Source organism: Trichosurus vulpecula, chromosome 2 (assembly GCF_011100635.1).
Source record: "Trichosurus vulpecula isolate mTriVul1 chromosome 2, mTriVul1.pri, whole genome shotgun sequence".
Classification (NCBI taxonomy): Eukaryota; Metazoa; Chordata; class Mammalia; order Diprotodontia; family Phalangeridae; genus Trichosurus; species Trichosurus vulpecula.
Genome location: NC_050574.1, coordinates 248,545,927 through 248,551,165, shown reverse-complemented (window position 1 = coordinate 248,551,165; position 5,239 = coordinate 248,545,927). Strand labels below are relative to the sequence as shown.

Sequence of the window (5,239 nt, the reverse complement as noted above, 5' to 3'; positions counted from 1 at the left end):
CTCCTTGTCCCCAGACCTGAAAAGGAGTAAGGATATATTGGGAGAGTAGGTATTTTTTTTTTCAATGTAAACAAGGTAGAAACCTATTTAATCAACTTTGAGGACAGAGTTCAAACCTCTGCACAAAAAAATGCCAATACTTGTTTTTGGGGGAATGATGCAATGTAAATAAAAACCATCTTGGTAGGAGAGGAGGAAAAGCTTTTCAATTGGTTGGTGGAGGAGGAGAAATGTTTCCAGGTCCTTCCGAGGGAAGAGGAGGCCGCAACGTTGGGGGCATAGGAGTTGGGGGATGTACTCCTGGGTTTGGGGGGTGTACACCTGGGGCTTGGGGGTGAACCCCTGGAGCTTGAGGATGAACTTCTGGAACCTGAGGATGAACTCCTGGAGCATGGAGGATGAACCCCCATAGCCTGGGGGTGAACCCCAGGTGCCTGAGGGTGTACCCCAGGAGCTTGTGGGTGAACCCCAGGAGCTTGGGGGTGAACTCCAGGTGCTTAGGGGTGTACCCCAGGAGCCTGGGGGTGAACCCCAGGTGCTTGGGGATGTACTCCTGGAGCCTGAGGGTGAACCCCGGGTGCTGGGGGATGTACCCCAGGAGCTGGAAGATGAACCCCAGGAGCAGGGGGATGAACTCCAGATGCAGGAGGGCGCATCTGAGGAGGCCCAGGAGGGCCTGGGGGTGCAGGCCCACTGGGAGGCATGGGTGGCAGAGGCATGCCACCTGGACGTGGTGGGGGCAAGGACTCTGGCAGAGGTGGTCGAGGTGGCAAACCATTCATCAGTGGGGGTGGGGGCCGCTTCACTCCAGGAGGCCCAGCAGGGAGGGCTGGAGGAGCAGGAGGCTTCTCCATCTTAAAATGGAACTGGAGAAAAAACTGTTTGGTTTCTCTGTTCCAGTGGGTCCAAAACTTCCCCTCGGCTTTGTCAATCTCTCTACTTGGCACCTTGAAAGCAATGGTTTCATAGGGCTCAGCTGCCATAAAAAGATACTGCCAGCGTCTGTCTGGGGGTTCAATCCTCTGCTCATACACAGACATGTACCTGTGGCGTGGCATGATGCTCTCAGCGATCTCAGGATAGTCAGTCTGGAAGAGGAGGCTCTGCTGGCCCATTTCCGTGTCCCGTTGTTTGGTCACTTTGTAGCCTGGGTGGCCAATTTTCACAAACTTCTTCACTTCCACTTTGACTTTCTCTGGGGCTGGCTGTGCTGGAGCCTCCTTGGCTTCTTTTGCTGCTCTCCGAGCCAAATTCGTTTGATGCTTTTTTCCTTGAGTATGCGCTAAGTAGCTTCCCTCATTATTATGAAGTGTTAAGCAGAGTTTGCATTCATAGGAACCCAAATGGTTCTTCATAAAGTATGGATCCTTGTTGATATCAATTGTTTCAAGAGCCAGTTGTCTGAGTTGTTCCCTTCTATCTCGGTTGCTCTCAGAAGATGAAGCCACCCCACCGCTCCCAGTCTTGCCCCCAGGCCAATGCTGAAAATCCATGGTGATGGTCTTTGTATTTCAGTGCACTGAAGCTTCTGCAGGAGAATCTAGGGCTGCTGCTTGAGTCTCTTGCTCCTCAGAAATTGAATAATTCAATTTATGATGTACTTCTGCATTTTTCTGGTGATCCTTTTGCCTTGGAAAAAGTGGCTGGAGCTGGTTCTGATGAAGCTGCCTCCTCCAATCAGGACTTTTGGGCAGTAGGGGGATAAATAGGGGATAAAGAGATGGGTCTGGAGTTAGGAAGAACTCAGATCCATTTTAGATGCGTATTAGCCAGGTGACCCTGGGCAAGTCACTTAACCTCTAACCTTAGTCATGTAGCCTTAACTTTAACCTTAAACTCACAGGGAATTTATGAAGATAAAATGAGGGAATATTTTAAAGCACTTTGCAAACTCAAAGCATTTTGTAAATTTAGCTATTATTAGTTGTAATTGTAGGTAGAGGAGCCCTGCATTTACCAAGGCCCACCTGTGGCTAGGGTTGTCATCATGTGGCTCTGAGGGAGAAAGAATAGTCATCCCTATCCTTTTCTCCCCCTACTTTCCCCCGACTCCTCCACCCCAAGGGAGACTTTAATCCCTGTCAGGAGTGGAAGCAGAAAGTTGGGACTGGAAGCCTCTCTGTTCTCAGAGAATTATGGACTAGAATTATATCTATTAACTCCCTTAACATTATTAGTCTAGGGGATGTGATTGGGTGGAATCTAACTTCTGATCACTTTTTTCACTATTGGGGGGAAGGAGGACCCCAAGCTTCATATCCAAGGCTAGACCCCCACCCCCCCCCCACCCCAAACCCAGTTCCACAATGAATGCACATAGGAAAAAGCAAAGAAAACCCATCTATTTAAATCATTTAAGTCATCTAACCTCACTTGGATCTCAGTTTCCTCAGCTGCAAAATGAGACAGTTGGCTAGATAAACTCTCCAGTGCCTTCCAGATTCCAACCTATGATACTTTGATTTGTAAAAGGGGCCTAGAAATCATGTATCTGTACAGATGTAAGATGTATTCCATGTCTATGGTACCTGGAATGAGCAAGAATACAGCTTCAGATGCTTCCTGAATGACCATGGGCAAGTCCCTTAACCTCTGTCTGCTTTACTTTCCTTATCTAGAAAACAGATTGCTGTCCCAACTTTAAAGTGCTATTTAAATCCCAGATATTATTTTTATGCAGCTATAACACATGGGAAAAGATGACTGTATTCGTTAATTGGGATTGTACTTTTAGGCAGCTAGATGGCACAGCTGGACCTGGAGTTAGGAAAACCTGAGTTCATCTACCACTTGCAACACATTACTATACGATCATATACTATCTCATCTGTAAAATGTGGATAATATTAGGCTCCATCTCACATGGTTACTATGATAATCCAACAAGATAATATATGTAAATAGCTATAGAAATCTTAAATAATTTGACTTATTGTGAGCTATGGATATTTGTTATCTGCAGTAACCTGATGGTTGATAATAAGGAAAGCAATTTTTTTTTACTAAAGCTGGATACCTGATAGAGGATGGCCTCCTTAGGTCTTTAGCTTCACACGTAAACATGTGGAAATTGCTGTGTCAGGAACCTCAATAGCTCTACTTTGTATATATTCAAAATAAGGCATTTTTATGCTAATTTCCCTGGCCTAAAAGATGTTTACTATTCCCTGGCAAATACGGCAACAATTGAAAGGAAATCGTCATTATGGGATTCTCTTGATTTAAGCAAAAACTTGGAGAGAAAAGAATAAGATTTAGGTTCCTATTTATGCACCTTTGTAACTTTAAAAAAAGATTATAAAATAGCTACAACTTTCGTGTAAGTTTTGAAAACTCTGTAGAATATGAATTATATAAAAGTTGCAAGAAATGAGCAAGAATTGTAAAACAGGCTTTAATAAAAGCATATGGAATTGAGAAGAGCAGATTTTGGGCTAGTTAAAAGAGAGCAACCCCATTAATCTACATGAACGAACTTGACAGAGAATTTAACATATACCAAATGAATGTTGCAATGTTCTTTAAGCCAGTTTTTTTTTTTTTTTTTAGCAAGGAATGAGTTACTATTCCACACGTAGAAAGAATTTAATAGATTATGAAAACTTTCAGCCAAAGTGAAAAACTCTTGGGAAAAGAGTTGGGAAAAGCTCAGTGAGTCCATGTAGGTCCTTACAGAACCAACCTTGCATTATAAATAGTTTGTAGTTACTGCTGGTTGTAGAAGATTTTAAAAAAATTACCTATCACAACTTTTATCTTTAAAAATATTTTTTTTCTTATCTCTCTTTTAGAATATTAGTAAGCTTGACTCTGGTGAAAAGCTGAGAAAATGTACCTCTCTTTCTTCATGGAGGGATGGGTACTATGGAGGTGGAATATTAGGTACTATCATACATTATCAATATGTTGATTAGTTTTGCTGAACCATGTTTTCTTTTGATATAAATCATTTTTCCATACATATGTGTAATATCATATATCATAGATAAATAAGATAATATATAATGTAAATAAATGGACAGCTAGATGGCTCAGTGGATTGAGCCCTGGGGTTGGAATCAGGAAGACCCATCTTCCTGAGTTCAAATCTGGTTTCAGGTACTTACTAGTTGTGTGACCCTGGGCAAGTCACTTAACCCTGTTTGCCTGAGTTCCTTATCTGTAAACTGAGCTAGAGAAGGAAATGGCAAACTGCTACAGTATCCTTGCCAAGAAAACCCCAAATGGAGTCCCAGAGAGTAGGACATGACTGAATGACTGAACATATGTATGTAAATCCCTCCTTGGGTAGGGAAGGAATTTGTAGTCAGAAACTAAGGTTATATTATATTATTATATATATATTATATTATATTATATTATATTATATTATATTATATTATATTATATTATATTATATTATATTATATTATATTATATTATATTATAATATATATTATATTATATTATAAAAATAACATAAACTTTTAAAAATAGAATAATTTCTTTATTCAGAAATGATATCTTATGTGGTTTTCTTCACTAAATACATGAATTTAATATTATAAAATGTAAAATTCAACCAACTGCAATAATTAGGCTGATCTGCTTGACATATAGCTATCAAAATAATCTTCCTAAGGTATAGGTTTGACTTCCCCTACTCAAAAATCTTCTGTGCCTTCTTGTCTCCTATGGATGAAATGTAGATTCCTCACTTTGGCATTTAAAGTCTGCTACAAGCTGATTCAGCCTACCTTTCCAAATCAATTTTATAATATTTTCCATTCATTCCATTCTTCCCCTTCTGGCTTTGCTTCTGACTTTTATGACTTTGCCACCATATCTCAGTTGACTCTTATCCTGGAACTTTCCTCAGTTCTTGGGGCATCTTCACCCTGTAACATCTGTCTTGCTCTGCAAGTTTCTCACCTTAGAAGACCTTGTTGCCATGCTGGTCCTGTTCTCCCATTGGTGAATTCCTTCCAGGGGCCTCCATTTTGGCAAAGGGCCCAGGCCAGCTAACCTTCATTTGCCGTCTGGTTCTGCTTCTGACTTTGCAGATTTTTCCCCCTTTCCCCTTTTCGTCTACCTTAGCACATTACCTGGTACATAGTGAGCACTATTTAGATGCTTGTTGACCTCCCACCTGCATTTGTAGACTCTACGTTGTAGTTAAACTCTCCTGCCCTTTGAAGTCCTTCATACAGACTGTGCACCCCTCCTCTGCCTCTTTAAGCTTCTAAATTTCTTCAAAACT

At 41.3% G+C, this 5,239-nt stretch overlaps 1 pseudogene; it reads right to left on the bottom strand.

Annotated features, from left to right (window-relative positions):
• Window positions 1-205: 205 nt before the first annotated feature.
• LOC118839970 lies at window positions 206-1,493 on the bottom strand (annotated as a pseudogene).
• Window positions 1,494-5,239: the final 3,746 nt, after the last annotated feature.